The 19,228-nt window shown below is 59.4% G+C and overlaps 1 protein-coding gene across 2 annotated transcripts in view; it reads right to left on the minus strand.

Moving 5' to 3' along the window:
* The window catches only part of GATAD2A (GATA zinc finger domain containing 2A), a 45,459-nt gene that overhangs the window by 17,052 nt on the left and 9,179 nt on the right, over positions 1-19,228 (minus strand). For both annotated transcript variants that reach the window (XM_039390662.1, XM_039390661.1), the window contains exon 2: positions 4,421-4,495. The gene's annotated coding sequence lies outside the window, so the exon portion shown is untranslated. The remainder of the gene's footprint in view (positions 1-4,420; positions 4,496-19,228) is intronic.

The raw sequence follows: 19,228 nt of genomic DNA on the forward strand, positions 1-19,228 counted from the left end.
GTCCAGCCGGGAATCCCAGCTCTCATTCCCATTATCCCAGGGCTCTCATTCCCATTATCCCAGGGCTCTCATTCCCATGGAGCCGGGGCTGGGCCGGGGCAGCTCCCACCGGGAAGGGCCGGGAAGGGCCGTCAATCCCCGGGAGCGGCTCCTTCCAGCCCTCCCTGAACCCTGAGCCGGGTTTCCTTTGGGATTCTCCTCTGGGATTCTCCTCTGGGATTCTCCGGGATGAGCAGCTCCAGCTCCAGCTCCCGATCCTGGAGCGACGGCGGCGCTTCAGGGACTTCCCAAAGTTTGGGGGGCTGTGATTGAGCCCCGTGGGGTTTTTGTTGGGATGGGGGGAGGCAGTTCCCGGAGCTGCCCCGGGACATTCCACACATCCCACAGGGAGCCGAGCCTGGCTCAGTAATCCTGGAATAACGGGAATGGTCTGAGCCCTGCACTGGCACTGAGTTATTGAAACAGCCCAAAATCCCGAAGGGAAGCAGGTGCTGGATCCTGGATCCCCCATGGAGCACCTGCTTTCCAGGGGAGACAGGGATGGGGGCAGGAACATCCCTCTGGAGCATCTCCGGGACAAACCCCTGGGACACAAAGTCCTCCCAAAGGTCCCACTGAACAGACCAACAGCCCAGATGGAAAGGCTGGACGAGCCTTTCCAACCCCCCATCCCAGCCCGAATTCCCAAGGACACCCCATTTCCCAGCCCTGGAATTCCTTTGGGAGCAAAAACCAAACACCAACAACCCCCTCCCTAAGCACGACCTGGGAAATCACAGGAAAAGGGAGAGAAGGGAGGGGAAAAAAAAAGGGAAAACCCCCAAAATTCCCAGTTCCAGAGGAGGGTCAGACACATTCCAGGCCTCCCAGGGAGCGTTTTCTACGGATCTGATCCCAACTTTGCTGCTCCTGAGGATCCACTGGAATCCTCAGGACACACCAGCCTTGCAGCCACCTTGGATCACTCCCCCACAGTGCCTGGGAATCCTTTTCTCCCAGCAGGACATGGAATGTTCCCCTGGGAAGTCGCTGTTTGACCTGAGCTTGTTTTCCAGTTCTGTCACAAGTGGCTTTTTTCTTTCCCCCCCCCCTAAAAAAAAAACTCCTGGGGCACGGAGCCAGAAGGGAAATAACCTGGGAAAAGTCCTTAAAAATCGAGACACAAATTAATAAAATCCATCTCTAAGGCATGGAGTGCCATCCCTGTGTCCATGGGTGACAACAATCCATGGAAAACATGACCTGCACACAAAGTTCACGACCCTGTCATGCAGATATTTAAAAAAAATGAACTTTAAGGCGCCAAATTCGGGACTGATCTTGGATTTTAGAGGCTGAACCGACGCCGGGGCAGCGGGACAACGCCACAGGTTGGAAAACTGGCTCATCCCACCCCGGGATCCACCTGGATAAGCACAGATCCAGGTTCTCCCAGGTGAAGGGGGCACGAGGCAGGAGGGCAGGGAGGGCTGGGGGGTCCCTGGGGCGGCTCAGGCCGTGCCTGGGGCTCCGGATCCCGGGAAAAGAGGAGCCCCGGGAGCGCCGGGGCCGAGGCGGGCGGGGGATCCCGGCTCCATCCCTGCTCCCGGCGGGAACGCCGGCCCGGCCCGGCCCTCCAAGGGTTAAGTGCTGCCATTTCGGTGCCATTCCCGATGTGTCCATTAAGGGTGTTACATAACAAAATGGCAGCGCTTAACCCTTCCCTGGCCGCGCTCCCGCCGCTGCTGCTTCCCGGGATCTGCCTCGGGCCGGGATCCCCCCCCCGCCCCCTCCCCGGCCCCGCTGGGATCGTCTCCCCCTTCTCCCGGCTCCTCCAGGGGAACTCGGACGGGCTGCTGAGGGCTGGGAAATCCTCGCCATTCCCAGGGATCAGAGCCCACGGGAGTCCCCTCCCGTGCCAGGAGCGGGAAGTTGTCCGGAGTGATGCACCGGCAGGGATTGGCAGCGCTGGGAAAAGAGGAAGGAAACAGAGGGGAAAACGTGGGATAACGTGAGAAAACGTGGGAAAAGGGAGCCTGGAGGAGCCGGGAGCGGCCACGGGGCCCCCACGTGGTGCCGGACTCCGAGGGGAGCTCGGGAAGCACTTCCAGCCCCAGGGATCTGCTGCTCCCTCCATCCTCGCCCTCGGGAATTGCGGAGCGCCGGGAAGCGACCCGGGGGAAACACTTCCCAAAGGGAATGTCTGGAGACGGGGCTGAGCTCCTGCACCAGGGACACGGAGCTCGGGGCTGGGCCAGGAACGGGATTCTGGGAGCTGGAATCTGGGAGCTGGAATCCCACTGAGCTGGAATCTGGGAGCTGGAATCCCACTGAGCTGGAATCTGGGAGCTGGAATCCCACTGAGCTGGAATCTGGGAGCTGGAATCCCACTGAGCTCGGAGTCACCTCCCAGCTTCCCACAGATCCCTGGGCACTCACCTTCCAGCTCCCTGCCGGGGCTCTGGGCAGGGACAGGAGCATCCCAAAGTGCTACTAGAGACGGAGCTGGAAAAGTGGGAAAAGCTGCTGCCTGGAAAAACCATCACTTGCCTGATTTTTGTAAAACTCTGAGGCCACTGAGGCGAGGGGAAGTGACAGAAACTACGGGAGAATTTTGCTGATTTTGTCGGAATTCAGAGGAGTTTCCACTGTCGGGGGAAAATTCTAATAAAGCAATTAAAAATCTATTAAAATATGATTTTTTTTTTCCCCCTCTTAAATACTTTTCCTGGTGCTGCTGCTCCTCACTTTTGGAGGATCCAGCCTGGAAACCAACCCCTGCCACAACCACAGGGGTTCCAACTCCGGGATTCAGGGATGAGCTGCGGGGATGGAGCTGGTTCTCTGTCACCCCTGGGGATCCCCCCCCAGCAGAGGATCAAAATCCAAGTGGGTTTTGTTGAAGGACAAAGCCAGGAGCAGAATTTCCCAGCCCCTTCCTGCCAGGAATGGATTTCTCCAGGCACATTGATATTAATTAATCATTAAAAACTATTTATTTGGGACTCTCCAAAATAAAACCTTCTGCTTAAAGGGGGCCACGGCTTTGATTGCAACTTTTATTTACTGGGGGATTTTGATATTAAATATTCAATTTAAATATTAAACAATGGGCTGCAATCAAACTCTCCCCCCCCCCTCCCCAATTAATGTCTGATGTTTATTAAAGGAGGGATCCTGAGCTGGTTCATTGATTTTAATGTGGCCAAATTTGCATATTTAAATAGCCCCTCACAACCCCAGCACCACAGGCTGGGCACGGGATAACAGGGGCAAAATTCCTTGGGATTCCTGGATTTTTTATGGACTGGCTGCAGCCCCCTCTCCCAAAACAAAGATTCCTGTTCAATCCCACAGAAAAATCACTGGACTTGGATTGTGGTAACAAGCTCAATGCACCAAAAAAAAAAATGGTATTTCTATATTTTACGTGCTTTTCTACAGCAGCACGAGGGGTTTGGGGCGTTTCCAGGTGATAATTCACCCAAAAAAGAGCAGGTGGAGGAATTCCCATGATCCAAGCTGGATCCTCCTGCTGCTCCTGCCCCTTCACCTCTGGCTCAGGTCACCCAGAGAGGTGTTCCCAGGGTTCCACTCCCCGTTTTTCGGTCCCCAGGATGGAACCCCTGGGCAGGATTTGGGTCACAAACAGCAACAGGAGGTGAGGTGGGAGGAGAAGTGAGGACCAGGAATGCTGAGCACTGACCCTGGAATGTCCTGAGCCGGGAGGGATCCACAGGGATCACCCCCCAGGAGTCTCCCCTCACTCCCTGCTCCAGCTGAACAATCCAAGTGCCCTCAGCTGCTCCTCATCCCCCTTTTTTGGAGGGAAAAATCCCCCCCCCCACGCAATGGATAAATCCCTAAATTCCTCCTTAGAAAACGCTCCCTTTGACACCCCCTGGGACTGGGGAGCCCCAGAGAGGACAGAGCTCGGCTGCTCCCTCCCTGAGCGTTGCCAGGGCTCCAAAATCCCTGCCTGGATTTCACTCCCATTCCCACATTTCACTCCCATTCCCACATTTCACTCCCATTCCCACATTTCACTCCCATTCCCACATTTCACTCCCATTCCCACATTTCACTCCCATTCCCGGTTTCTCTCCCGGGGGCTGCACGAACGCCCAGGACACACAAGGAATGCCAGGGAGGAATTTCCCTGCTTGTTTTTGCTCCTCCTCTTGCCCCAGACCAACAACATGGAGCAGCTGCCGTGAAACCTCCCTGTCCCTCAGGACACTTGGGAGATTTCCCTCCTTTGGAGTGTGAGACGCTCCGGGAAAAGGGAGTTTTGGGGAAGGCACAGAACCGAGTTTGATCCTTCAAGGCGGGAGCTGCAGGTGCAGGACACAATTCCCCCCATCCCAGTGTTCCCAGGACTGGAATTCCAGGCTGTGCCGTGTCCCAGACGCTCCCATCCCACGGCATTCCCGGCTCCTACCTGGCAGGGAAGGTCATGGGTTCCCGCGGGGATCCCGACGGGGCCGAGCGGCACAGAGGGACGTGGCTGAGGATCCTGAGGGGAGAGAGAGGAGGGTCAGGACACTCTGGGGCAGGACCCACCCCAAACACCCCGCTGGGACACTCGTCCCAACCTCCGGAACCCGCGGGAAGGAGGGAAGAGCCGCATCCCGGGATTTAAGGGAAGGGAGTGCAGGTCAGGCTTGGGGTTCTCGCTGCGTGTTCCCTCAGTCTCTGCTTCTTCCATCAACATTCCCAGAGAAAATCATCCCTCTGGTTTGACCCAAACACTTCCTGGAACCAACATTCCCATCTCTGAGCTTCCCTCGAGGAGGAAAGGACCTCCCAAGGTCTGAGTTTGTCCTGAGTTTACCTGGAGCTCCCTCCCAAGTCTGAAATCAGCTGCTGAGCCCCCTCCCCACTTCCCACCTGGGATAACAGCAGCACACATCCACACATCCACGCAGGAAAACCACTTGGAGACACAATTTCAGGAAGAGCCTCGTTGCCTTTAACTTGTCCAACGAGCCAACAGGCCCCAGCCGAGCCTGGATCATTAATTGCACTAATTATCACCACGCAGCCGACGCGACTGCCCAGCGTCAGCCACGTGCAGGGAATGGCACTGGAGGGGCGGGAATGTTGGGATGGGGGGGAAGGGAGCTGCCCTTGGCTGGGACCCCACGTTCAGCACTCTGGTGTTTTCACTCCAGGGCAGGTTTAAAGCCAAGCTGGATGTGCTGGGTGGGTTTAGTCCAGAGAGGGGATCCCAGCAATCCATAAATATCTCCAAGGATGAGTCCAGAGGATGGTCCCAGACTCTTCCCAGGGGTAGGACAAGGAGTGATGGCCAGAAACTAAAAACACACCAAGTCCCAGCTCAACGGGAGGAAGAACTTCTGTCCACGGAGGTGGCAGAGCCTGGAACAGCTGCCCAGGCAAGGAGTGGAGTCTCCCTGTCTGGAGACATCCCAACCCCTCCTGGACACATCCCAACCCCTCCTGGACACATCCCAACCCCTCCTGGACGTGTCCCTGTGCCACCAGCTCCAAGTGACCCTGCCCGGGCAGGGGGTTGGACTGGGGGGATCTCCAGAGGTCCCTCCCAATCCCAACCATCCTGGGATTCCATGCCACTGCCCCCAGGACACGGGTGAGGTCAGTTGTCCCCTGTTCCTGACCCTGTTGGAGGCCCCGTCCCCATTCCCTGCAGCAGCTCCCAGGAAGCTGCAAGTCAAACAACTCCCTGGAGAAGTTTTTGTCCTGCACAGCCTGAAAATCATCCTGAGGCAACATTCCCTGGGTTTGTGGGGCCGTTCCTGCAGCAGCAGCAGCTCTGCTGGCTGGCACTGCCCTGCCCAACAGCACCCCTGTCACATCCTGCAGGGTGTCCCTTCCCACCCTTCCCTCTCCCTCCAGGAAAACACCCAGGGAAGGAGCCCACGGCCAGCCTGCTCCGGGCAGGCAGGAATTCCCACGGGATGTGCCACAGCTCCCGGTGCCAGCGGTGCAGGGGGGGGTCCAGGAGCCCCAATCCTGATATCCCAACCCCGGGACACGGCCCCTGGCAGCCCCGAGATTGCCCGGGATGGGGGAGGGCTCCCGGGATCAGGGTGGGTTCCTGGGATCAGGGTGGGCTCCCCGGATCAAGGTGGGTTCCTGGGATCCAGGTGGGTTCCCGGGATCAGGGTGGGCTCCCTGGGATCAGCGTGGGCTCCCGGGATGGGGGTGGGCTCCTGGGATCAGGGTGGGCTCCCCGGATCAGGGTGGGTTCCTGGGATCAGGGTGGGCTCCCGGGATCAGGGTGGGCTCCCGGGATCAGGATGGTTTCCTGGGATCAGGGTGGGTTCCCGGGATCAGGGTGGGTTCCCGGGATCAGGGTGGGCTCCCGGGATCAGGGTGGGGGTGCAGCCCCATAACTGGTGCCCAGTGGCTGCCCAAACTCCTCCCTGCCAGCTCGACCTCCCGTGGCAGCCACCAGGGACTGAGTCACTTCCCCCCTCCCAAAGTTCCAGAGGGAATTTCCCTTCACCCCAAAGGCAGGGGAGCAGCTGCCCAGCTCCCAGTGCTCCTCCCTGGAGAGGGGGAAGGGCTGGAAAGGGTCACCCCTGGGATCCATCCCCAAAGTCACTCTGTCCCCAGAGCCAGGACACCGTGCCCGGCACAGCTTCCCTGATTTCCTGTCTTAGGCAATCCCAAAAGGATTCCAAAGGTTCACCAAACTGCTACAAAAGTGTAGATACAGAAAGGGAGTGAATGGATCCGGGTCAGCATTCCAGAGGGCAGGTCTGGCTAATTATAGCTCATCCTATTATCCAATGCTTTTCTAATTAGGAGCCCACTGAAAACCTCGGTGGGGCTGGAAAAGCCCCTGGACAGGGCAGGGCACAATTCCATGGGCTCCTCCTGCACCCTGGACACGGACAAACCCTCCCTCAGGGACAGAGAGACACACACAGCCCCCCCTCCATGGGCTGGGGGTGCCAAGGACCACGGGAATTGGGAATTCTGGAACTATGGCACTGACATGGGAATTGGGAGCCCTGGAACTGGGAGCCCTGGCAATGGAATTGGGAGCCCTGGTAATGGAATTGGGAGCCCTGGTAATGGAATTGGGAGCCCTGGTAATGGAATTGGGAGCCCTGGCAATGGAATTGGGAGCCCTGGTAATGGAATTGGGAGCCCTGGCAATGGAATTGGGAGCCCTGGCAATGGAATTGGGAGCCCTGGCAATGGAATTGGGAGCCCTGGCACTGGCACTGGGAGCCCTGAACTCCAGCACAGCCACAGGAATTGGAGATCTGGAGCAGAAGCTGCTGGGGGGGGGAGGAGGGAAAGGGGGGGAAAATAAAAATCCAAATTAAAGTTAAAAAAGGGGGATTCTCCTGCCTGGCAGGGATCATTTCAAGGAGGGGACTGGGAAAGGTCCTGGTGGGAAGGGAGGATCCTCCAGGGAGCACAGGAGGCACCTCCAGCTCAGAGCCTGAGCTTCCCAAGGAGTTTTCCCTGGATGAGCTGGGCAGTGCTCCCTGTGCTGGGGGGTCAGCAGGGATCGCTCCCTCCCAGACCATATTCCCGCATTCCCGAGGCTCCATGAGCACAGGGCAGAACTCCCGGAGTGTCCCTGTCATGGGACCAAAATAGTTTTCCTCCTCCAGGGATCCGGAGGAGCCGTTTAACCCCTTCGGAGCCGCCGCTCCCGCTGACCCACATTCCGGGCCTGGAAGTTTCCACAGGGAGCTCCCGGCTCCACGGCCTCTTCCAGCCCTGCCCAGGCCTCCTCCCGCCTCTCCAAGGTGGGAATTTGGAATTTAACAGGCTCGCTTTGCAGCTGAAGCAACCAAGGAAAACACACCAGCATCCAGAGGAAAAACAGCCCGGAGGATTCCTTTGGAAGCGGCGGCTCAGGGAAGCTGGGGATTAAACAGTTAATCCCTGGAAGCCAAAGCAGCAGCTCTTCCAGCAGAAAAGTGGCTGGGAAGCTTTGGGATGCACGAACTGGAGCTGCAGGAAGCCCTGAGTGCAGGTCCTGGGTGTCCAAGGCCAGCCCTGTGCCCTCCCTGCAGGTCCTGCCCCGGCTCCTCCGGGAAAGCCAAGCCCTGGGAATCCTCTCCCTGCCCCTTGTTCCAGAGCCTGGAGGCTTCATTCCGGAGGATTTCTGGGTCTCATTCTCATCAAGAAACTTTTAAACCCCCGAGAAGTGAAACATTCCAAGGATCCAGCACCCACTGGAGCAGGATCAGCTCCGTTGGCTCAGACCCTTCTCTGGCACTCCCAAGTTTCCCTCTTTTCTTTTTTTTTCTTTTTTTTTTTTCCCCCCTTGAACTAATGCTGGAATTTCTACATCAGAACACCAGGGCTCTCCTTGCCACCAACATTCCCGACTCCCATCACCCAGAAGAACAGTGATCCAGTAAAACCCAGCAGATTTACCCCCCAAAACAGGGGTTTAAAGCGTCACATTTCCAGACCAACACAGGCTTGGGATTCTCCAAATCCTGCACAAACCCCCCTCAGACAACCCAGGGAAGAGAATTTCTGCCCTTTCTGGGAATCTGAGCAAGCTGGTGAGCAGAAAACTCCCATTTCCACTCCAGTATTATTCCTTGGCTTTTGCTGTTGAACAGCTCCGGACACAGAGTTAAAAACTCCCAGGGGTTGGTCGGTGCAGGAGGAGAATTCCAAGAGTCAAACTGAGGGACAATGGACGCTCCAGAAATCCCAGATTCCTCCCTGCACACCTCCACAGGATTCCAGGAGGAGCCACGGGATAAGAGGGAAGCCCTGCAGGGCGTGAACACAGAGTGGGAAAGCAATTCCCTGGGGATTCACGGCTCCTGATCCATCCTGTGCCTCTCCCGATATCCAAGGGCCCAAAAATCCCAGAGGGATCTGCCCAGTCCTCCCTCAGCCTGAGCCTCTCCAGGTGCCACCTTGGAGGGAGGGGAAAAAAGCTCCTTCCAGGAGCTCCTTAATCCCGGGCTCCGACGGCAAATCCAACCGACGGCAAATTAAGAGTCTCTCCCAGTCCCTCCGGAATTCCCAGGGATAACAGCGGGGCAGGCCATGGCCAGCAGTTGGAATGGACACCCTCTGGATCGATGGGATCGAGGGATCCATCCAACCACTGGGGACCAGCCCGGGAGGGGCCGGAGGAGCAGGAGGGAACCGGAGACTCCCGGATCCTCCGCAGGGTTTGTGGGAAGTGAGGTTGGACTTGCCCAAAAACACAGGGAATGGGGGCACAGCACACAGGGAATGGCTTCCCACTGCCACCTGGGATAACTGGGTTGGAGGGACCTCAAAGCCCATCCAGGGACACCTCCCACTATCCCAGGCTGCTCCAACCCGGCCTTGGACACTTCCAGGGCTGGGGCAGCCACAGCTCCTCCGGGAATCCTGGGCTGGTGCCTCCCTGGGAAGGGAGGTCCCTGCTCCTGGAGCATCCCCAGCTTTCCAGGAACACAATCCACAGGTGGAATGAGCTCCTCTGGATCCTCCCTCCCCAACACCATCCTACTGAAGTGACACCAGCATCACACCCTGCCACTGGAGAGGTGGAACTTCCACGTTTTCCAAGGAAACCCAGGGAATTCCAGCTCTCTGTTGGGGCTGGATCTCAGTGGGTGGCTCGGCTGTCCAGAGCCCTGATTCCCAGGGGATTTCCTGAGATCCTATTAAACATGAATGGCTCCAGCTCAGCTCCCCTAATTCTCCCAAGCATTCCCAAGCCCGGGATCACGAGGCTGGAGCAGCCAAGGAGCCCCCTGGGCACGGCTGCTCCTCACCCAGCTCCAGGGAAACCAGCAGCAAAGGGAACCCTGGGATTCAATTCCTGCCTCGTTTCAGCACCTGGGAAGTCTCTGTAGGATAATCCAACCAGGGGAAAAGCCGCTGCTGACCGTCCCCAGGGATATTTCCCCCCAGGAACAGCCCCAAAAGGACTTGGTTGGACCCCAGAGTGAAGGAGGGGGGTCACGACAGCCCCAGTTTCAGGACTCACTGAAAACTCAGTCAAGGCTTCGGGGTTTTTTTTCCCCCCATTGAAAAGCTCCAAAATCAGACTTTTATCCCTTCACCTCCAGCACAGAGATCTCACCATGAACTCCTGTTTGTCTGGGGTGTTTAATGGGGAAGGGGCATCATAACCACCCAGCCTTCCAGCAAATGTGATGGAAAAAGAAATCCCAGCTTTCTGAGGCACCATCACACCTTCTGAAGGGTTTTGTTCCCCGCTTTGCCAGAGCCCCGAGTTCAAACCCTGACTGCTGAAGAGTCGGGAATGACGGGGTGGGAAGTGAGGGGAAGCTCCTCCCAGCAGGGGAGGCAGAACCTCCCCCCCATTCCCTGCTGGAATGACCCAGGACTCCAGTGCCCGGCTCCTGCCACTTCATGGGATGCAAATACCAGGAATTCAGGCAATGCCCGGCCTCCCTCACCCCTCTGTGCCTGGAAAAGCACTCCAGGCACCAACCTGTTCACACATCCACCAGCACTCAGCTGGAGACACTGGGAGATGCTTCTCCATCCCTGCAAGTGTCCAAGGCCAGGCTGGAGCAACCTGGCAGAGTGGGATTTGTCCCTGCCCGTGGCAGGGGGTGGCACTGGGTGGGATTTAACCCCCTTCCAAACCCAGCCATTCCAGGATTCCATTCCCAGGTGAAGGGGTGCCACAGGGATGCAGAGACCGAGGGAAACACGGGAAAGCCTAAAAAAAGAGGATCCCAAGGAAGTCTTTGCACCTCTCCATCACCCCAGAGCGCAGGAACGAGCACCATGTCCACAAATAAAGTGCCAAACTCGCCCTTGGAGGTTTTAAGGGCAAAAATCTAAAACCAGCAGCACGTGGGGACAGCCCGATGGAACCACCTGGAAACCAGAATTCCAAGGAAAAACGCAACCCAAAGGCTGTCCTGGAGCTTCCAGCGGCACCTTCTCCTCTCTGACACTTGTTTTGGCAGAACTGGGAAGAATTCCCATGTGCCATTCCCCAAAAAAACTCAGCCACATCACACTTCCCATCCCGGCCCCTCCGCGACCCCTCGAGCGGGAGCAGCTTTCCACAAACCCAACGTTTTTCTTCCCCTCGGCCTAAAAATAGATCCCTCCCGCATTTTTTTCCAGCCACCACAGTCCCCAGGAACATTTGGAGTGAAGAAAAAAAACCAAACCAACAAACCCCACAACACCCAGAGCAGACAGTCCCTCGTTACCCAGGTTTTTAAGAGGAAAAGGTCACAAACTGGAGGTGCGGGAGCGCCCGGAGCAGGGCTGGGAGGTTCCCATTGTCACAGGGACAGAAAAACCTCCACGACCATCACTCAGCTTCCCTTTTAATTTTGCAACAGGGGCTCAGCGTGAGGGTTTCCATCCCAAAGGGGGAAGGGGCACGGCCACGTGTTCCCCTCCCGAGTTTTCTGTGGGCAAAACAAGCGAGGGGCTGGAGTGTCACAGGTGAGCGGAGCCCGGGGAGGAGCTCAGAATAAAATAAAATAACAAAAAAAAAAAAAAGCCTTTGACCCCAAAGATTTGGGGGGTTTAAAATGCATTCAGTGCCCTTTAATGGCTCCTGCCAGTGAGGGACATCCATGCATCCCACCTGGAAGTTTGGGGGTCAAAACGTGCCCCAAACCCCCCGAGTTTGGGGGGCAAAAGGGCATTTTCCAGGCACAGGTTACACACAAAGGGAAAGCTCCACCCAAAGAGCAAAGCTGAGCCTTGCTGGCCCCCCTGGACTCTTCTCTCCTTGCCCAGTTTTGTGCCAGATGTTGGGAATTTTGGATGGTTGGGGACCGGCCAAGGACTCCACCATTTCCAGAGGTATCCCTGGAGGTGGGAGGTGACCCCAAACGTGGCCTCATCACACCCCAAGGAACTTTAGACTTGGTTTTTAAACCCTTCCAGCTGGCCCCAGGAATGCCAGACTCTTCTCTCCTTGCCCAGTTTTGTGCCAGATGTCGGGATTTTTGGATGGTTGGGGACCGGCCAAGGACTCCACCATTTCCAGAGGTATCCCTGGAGGTGGGAGGTGACCCCAAACGTGGCCTCATCACACCCCAAGGAACTTTGGGCTTGGTTTTTAAACCCTTCCAGCACCACCCCAGGAATGCCAGGAGTGGATTCCCCTCATCCCAAGCATCATTCCCTCTCTTTGCCCCCTCCAGCAGCGGAGCAGAGGTGGCTCAGGAAGGAGAGGGGATGTTCGGATCCCCCACGGAGGGAGCGGGAGAAGCAGCAAACAGAAGTTCAAGCCCAAGTTCCTCCCACAATTCCAGTTCCTCTGGCAGCACAGGGATAACTCCAGCTCCCACCTGAGGTCCCTGAGAGGACCAAAGGCTGGATCTACAGATGGGTGTGGGAATAAGGGATCCAAACCCTTCCCCTGCCGTGCACAAACCTCACCAACATCCCAGAGCACACCAGCACTGCCTGAACTGGAACCAGCTGGAGCTGAGGGGAGTTGGACTCTGCTCCCAGGGAACAACAGGACAAGAGGGAACGGCCTCAAGCTGTGCCAGGGGAGGTCCAGGTTGGACACCAGGAGGGATTTCCTCATGGAAAGGGTGGTCAGGTGAGGTTTGGAGTCCCCAGCCCTGGAGGTGCCCAAGGAAGGACTGGAGGTGGCCCTCAGTGCTCTGGGCTGGGGGACAAGGTGGGAATTGGGCACAGGACTCCACGATCCTGGAGGCCTTTCCCAACGCCAGTGATCCCAGGATGGCTGGAAGCTGCTCCACACACGGCTGTCAGGGTGTAATTAGTGCAGAAAGTCGTCTGGCAGCTGGATGGGCTCCAGCCCTGACACACGGACACTGCCTCACACCCCAGCACTGTTGCATCATCACCCACCCAGGAACCTCCTCACGGCTCCCCGGGGCTGCCAGGGCTGGGAGCAGCTGCTCCTCTGAGCTTCCCCCCGGGAGCAGAGGGAACCACAGTCACCTGCCTGAGTCCTGCCGGGCACTGAGTCCCCTCGGAGGGGCAGGGGGGCACTGAGTCCCCTCGGAGGGGCAGGGGGGCACCGAGTCCCCTCGGAGGGGCAGGGGGGCACCGAGTCCCCTCGGAGGGGCAGGGGGGCACCGAGTCCCCTCGGAGGGGCAGCTCCCCCTGCCCAGGGGACGCTCAGCAAGGGGGTTGTTCCTTCCCAGCACAGAACTCGGCGCTTCCCACACCCGGAGTTCACCCCGAGCATCCCACCGGGGAGGGATCCGCTCCTGGCACTGGGAGAAGCCAGAGGAGCAGCAGCCTGTTGCTCACCCACAGATCACACCTGAACTGGTGCGAACTGGTGTGAACTGGTGGCAGAGCTGGGAGCTTCCACACCCACCAGGCTGCCAAACATCCCGGGGGGGGGGGTCTGGGGCAGGAACACCCGGACAGAGCAGCTCCCAGCCCCAGGATATCACCCCCTTCACATTCCTGCCCGGAGCCTGGCACTCCAGACCCCCCCAGGGCGATGCCAGCGGGATCCCTGGATGGGAACGTGCAGGGAATGGCACTGAGGGGGGGGTGACCCCCAGCTCTGCCCCCACCCGTGGGTTTGGGGGGCTGTTGGCTTCCCCAGCGGGCACCAGGGCAGGGTCACCCCACATCCCAGGGGAGCTGCTGGCACTGATGTTTGCCACGAGCCCAGCCCGCTCGCTCCCACCGAAAAAAAGCTTCTTCCACGTGCCACACACCCCTTTATTCCTCACTTTCCTCCCTGCCTTGGTCCCTCACCACCTCCTGCTCCTCCTCCTCCTCTTCCCTGCCCTTCTGCTGGAGCAGCCAGTCAATAGTTTTGTCTGGGAGGGAGAGCAGGGCTCTCCCTCCCGCTGATCCCGCTGATCCATGGCAGCTTCCAGCCTCCTGGCATGCCTTATTCCCAAAGGCCCCTCTGCTTTCACTTCCTGTGTGACTGTCTCTCCACCAGCAGCTCCTCTCTACCTCTCTTGCTTTCCAGCTGCTCTCAGAGGAGGCAGGAGCAGGGGGAAAACACCTGGAGAGAGAGAGAGAGAGAGAGAGAGGGAGCTGGGAAGGGTGGGAGCCATGCCTGGAATCCCCAAGGTATCCGGGGGGGGAATGAACTCGCTCTTGAGCTTACCGGGGGAAAGCACCAAAATAAATAAATAAATAATAATAATAAAAAAAAAAAGACGAGCGAAAGTAAAACCGAGAGAAACGAAATAAAAAATTAAATAAATAAATAAATGAGGGAGCGAGGGGGGGGGGGTGTCCCGCAACATCCCCCCCCCAGGGGACAGCGACCGGTCCCCGCTACCCCGCGGTGCCCCCGTCCGGGGGCACCGCGGGGCAGCGGGGACCGCTCGCTGTCCCCCCCGGGGAAAAAGGGGGGGGGGATGCGGGGGTCGAACCCGCAAGGAAAGGGGGCGGGCGAGGACTCTTATTGTGACACGGGCCGCGGGCACAGCCCGGCCAGGGCCACGGCGGGGGCTGCGGGACACGGTGCGGGAGTGGGAGAGGGGGGGGGGGGGATTGTCCGGGGTTAATAATAATAATAATAATAATAATAATAATAATAATAATAATAATAATCCCCCGTTGCCCCCTTCTTGTGGTCCCGCCTCGAGCCGGCGCCGGGCGGCGACGGAGGAGGAGGAGGAGGAGGAGGAGGAAGAGGAAGCAGCAGCACGGCGGAAAAGCCCGTAACAACTTTCCGAAACAAACGCCGAACAAAAGCCGGTGGAGACCCCCCCCCACGCGCAACCCCCCACCCCCCCCCCGGGGGCGCTCGGCGAAGTTTGGGGTTGGCACGGGGGGGAAGGAGGAGGGGCGGGGATGAGCCCCGGCACCCACGGACGGACACACGGACGGACACACACACACAGACCCTTCCACGCCGGCCCGGCAGAGGCTCAGCCCCGAAGCGCGCCCCGGCACTTCGCACTTTTCCCGGCTCCCCGCACCGCCGGAACTTCCCCGGGAGCGCTCCCGCAGCCCGGAGCCCGCTGCCTGCCCCTAAAACCCCTCCCGCCCTCCTCCTCCTCCTCCCCGCCGCCGTTCCCTCCCGGAGACAATAAAACCCACCGAGAAGTTTTAACGTGCCAACTCGCCCTCCTCCTCCTCCTCCTCCTCCTCCTCCTCCTCCTCCGCCGCGCCTCCCCCGCCGCTCCGGCCGCATCCGCCGCCGCCGCCGCTCCGCGCCCTGCCCGTGCCGCCGCTCCGCCGTGCCCGCGCCGTGCCCCCCCTCCCCTGCTCTCCGGTGCGGGGATGTCCCCCCGGTGACGGCCGTGGCCCCCCCTCCCAGCCCGCGCGCGGCCGCTCCCCCCGCCCGGTGCCCGATAATGCGCTCCTCACACATGGAGTCGCGGCGTCACGGGCGGAGCATGCGCGGGGCAGGGCGGCGGGGGCGGCCCGTGCGGCGGCGGGGGCGGGGGGACGGGCGGAGGACACCGGGAGAGCCCCGGGGAGCGGGAGCGGGGTCTGGGGGCCGGGGACGGTCCCGCCCCCCCCCCCCCCCCGCACCTTTCCCTCTCCCCCCCTCCCCTTCCCCCTCCCCACCCTCACACACCCCCCCCCCGCGCCGGGCGCGCGCTGGAGGGGGGAGCCGCAGGTTTGTGCCGCGGGGCGCCATTGGCCGCGGGGGTCGCGCGCGGATGTCACGAGGGCGCCGATTGGCTGCGGGCGCGGCGCGGCGCGCGCGCTGGGATGGCGGGGGGGGTGGGGGGGGGCGCGCGGGGTCCCGCCGGGGGCCACGTGGAGCGGCCGCGGAGCCGGGAACGGGAATGGGAATGGGAACGGGTTAAACGGGACGTGGAGCGCCCTCCGGCCCGCGGGCAGCCGGGGAGGAAGCGCATTCACGGCGCCCGGGGCAGGGCTCTCCGCTCCGGGCACGGCTCTCCCGGTACCGGCACCAGGGAAGACCCCGCGGAGCCGCTCCGAGCGCCGCGGGCTCGGGACAGGCGAGACCCACCCTCGGGGGAGACCCACCCTCGGGGGAGACCCACCCTGGGGAGAGACCCACCCTCGGGGGAGACCCACCCTGGGGAGAGACCCACCCTGGGGAGAGACCCACCCTCGGGGGAGACGCTCCCCCCAGCCAGCAGCGAACCAGCGCTTTCCCCGCGCGGCCTCAAAACCCCGTAAAACCCCCCCTTAAAAATCCCATTTAAAATCCCCCCCAGAAGCGGGTCCCGATCCCCCGGGACGGGAGGCATTCCCGGCCGCATTCCCGGCTCCCGGCCGCGCCGGGACGGGGCAGGGAAGGGCGTTCTGGGAGCGGTGCTGCCTCTCTCCCCTCCTGCCCGTTCACGGGGAAGCTCGGGAGGGTTTGCTGAAGCCGCGTTCGCCCGATCTTAAGTCCAGAATATAAATTATTTTAGGCCGAGTCCACAGCAGAAGGAATTCTGAGCTGTATTACTACCGCTACTACTACTACTACTATTATTATTATTATTATTCCCGATCCCTTTATCACATGCAGATCTTGTCCTGCCCCACATTCCAGCCCAAAGGAATTCCAGCAGAGACATCCCCTTTCCCTCCCGGTCAGCATATCCTCAAAAGTCTTGCTGAGTATTTTTTGACATTAAAAACCATGGAAAAACCCCTGTCAGAAGCCACAGGTGCCTCTCCAAGCTCAGGGAAGGGAAGGGAAGTGTCACCACTTCCCACTGGGACCAAGCCACGAACTTCCCCCCCCATCCCTTCTGGGAAAATCCAGCTGGATTTGGGATGGAATTCTGTGGGCATCTCAGGTCCAGCAGCCAAAGCAGACATCAGCCACTAATTAATCAATGGTATCTGATCCCTGTTTTAATACATCAACCCCCGGGCCAGGCAGGAGAGCACGGCTAAAACAGGATTGCACAGAGCCTGATCCCAGCTCAAGCAGAATCCCGGGATGGTTTGGGTTGGAAGGACCATGGGCAGGGACACCCCCCACTCCAGGCCAGTCCTAGAAACAGCACCTCAGATGCCCCCAGCCCAGGCCCTGAGCACCTTTAATCTGAATATCCTCCTTTTTGGGGCTCTGGACCTTCCAACCAAACCCCACCTTCATTAAAACAGGCGGGGATCTGTTGCTCAGATCACTGGATTTCAATCTAAATTAAATATATTTGAATTAAACCCCAGCTGTGGAGAACTGGGGGGGCTGTTTCTGTGGGCAGGCAGCAGCCTTGTCGTGACTCAGGTGATGATGCAGAGTCACAAAATCCCGGGATCCCAGGGGTTGGAAAGGCCCTCCAAGGTCACGGAGTCCACCCTGTGCCCAGAGCACCGAGTGCCACCTCCAGGGGTTCCTTGGACGCCTCCAGGGGTTCCTTGGACGCCTCCAGGGGTTCCTTGGACGCCTCCAGGGGTTCCTTGGACACCTCCAGGGGTTCCTTGGACACCTCCAGGGGTTCCTTGGACACCTCCAGGGCTGGAAAAGCAACGCCTGGGCCGTGTCACCTCAGCACCTCCCACCCGGGCCTGGGTTAAAGCTGCTCCGTTGAGCCCAGGGAAGAGGGAAGGCTGGAATTCTCCAGGGAAGGGGACATCCCTGGGGTGTGTCACCACGGGGACAGCTCCAGGAGGGCATTCCCGGGAGCCCCTGGGGGTGGTTCCCTCCTCCCCGCTGCCTTTCTTTGGATCAATTTTTACACGGATCCAACCCCACAGAGTGCCCTCGGTGCTCGCCTGGGCCTGGCTTTCCCTTGGGAACGTGGCCCAAAGCCAGGAAACCCCATAAATGTTCGTTTGGTGACCGGGGTTGATGTTGTGGAGCCTCCACTCCCCGGCACAGCCCCAGCGTCTCATCACCGACTTTCCCGGAGCCACAAAGGCCCAACGCAAAGTTTTTCTTTCTCCAAACGCCAAGTCCGTAAATAACATGGATCAAATCATCCTTCCCGTGCGTTTTAACACTGCACTGCCCACCCTCCATGAAACACCCCCCAGCACAACACTCAACACACGCCACGACGCGGGTTTGGCGGCGGGAGCGGAATTTGGGATGTGAGGGGGAAAAAAGCCCTGAAAATGCAGGAGAAATTGTCCCCAAAGGAGGGAGGACAAGGGAGACGAAGCCTCCCCTCGATGCACGTCCCAGCGTGGGTCAGGCAGGAGCCAGGGCTGGGGGCCTTGGTCACCGTCCTGCGGCCACGGGAGCCTGGGGAGCTGCCAGGGCTGGGTGATGAACAGGACAAACGGGTTCCGGAGCCCGGGAAAGGTTTTGGCAAAGGCAGAGGCAGCTCCCGGGTGGTTTGATGGTCCAGAGCGCCGAGGGAGGGGGAGCTGGGACACCTCCAGGAGCTCCCCTCGCTCCCGAGAACAGCAAACCTCGGGAAGGGGTTTCATCCGGAGGAATTCCCTCCTGGAAAGGGTGCTCAGGCACTGGAAGGGGCTGCCCAGGGAGGTTTGGAGTCCCTGGAGGTGCCCCAGGAAGGACTGGAGGACCTGGGGGACAAGGGGGGAGTTGGGCACAGGGTGGATGATCCTGGAGGCTTTTCCAACCTCAGCGATCCCAAGATTCTGGGATTCCAGGATCTTTCACGTTGCTGGGGAGAAGTTTGGAATGAAGTGACCACAGCCTTAAATAGTTCAAGGAGAAAAGGGGAAAACCCTCAGACGAGGATTTTAAGATGGCTTGTGCCAGGAATGACAGGAATTCCATAGGCTCCACACCAGGGGATGGTCCTGTCCTTGTTTTCTGGCCAGACTATTTTCCCACAGGTGCAACTTGCAGCGGGAATTCGATGAGAGGGAAAAGTGGTGCTTTTTGGGAAGGATCTGAGAGCCCTCGGGGTCACTGTGTCCCCCACCTCCCACCCACGGGGGGCAACACTTCCCTGGGGGGCAACACTCCCATGGGAACCCTTTCCCTGCAGCAAAGTGGGATGTGGGATCGGCAGGTGCCAAAAGTGAGGGGAAATGACCCGAAAGAGAAACTGGAGCAGGGATGGAGGAGGAGGAGGCTCCAGGCGGAGCAGGGGAGCAGCAGCCTGGCCCAGGAGGTGCCTTTGGGGTGCCACTCCAGGCCCTGCCTGCAGTGGGATGGGGATTCAATGGGAGCTCTGCTCCATGGACTATCGATTGTGCTGGAAGCGGGAGGGGAGCAAAGTCCAGCCTGCAGGGCTGGCCCTGGGGGAGCTGCCAGAGCCCATCTCAGCCCCCCAGAGCCAGGGCTCCGGTCCCTCCCGGCCCGGGACACGCTTGTTTTGCTGGCAAACAGTGAGTCAGAGCCGGGGAGCCATTCCTGGAGGGGAGGGATGGCTGTAAACAAGCACCTCTGTCACGTGGCTCATCAGGACCTGACCCTGATTAAAGGGAGAATTAACCAGTTGTACAACCCCCCCCCCAGAGTTTG

The sequence above is a fragment of the Pipra filicauda genome, unplaced genomic scaffold, assembly GCF_003945595.2.
Source record: "Pipra filicauda isolate LSUMZ 115617 unplaced genomic scaffold, ASM394559v2 scaffold857_size89037_pilon, whole genome shotgun sequence".
NCBI lineage: Eukaryota > Metazoa > Chordata > Aves > Passeriformes > Pipridae > Pipra > Pipra filicauda.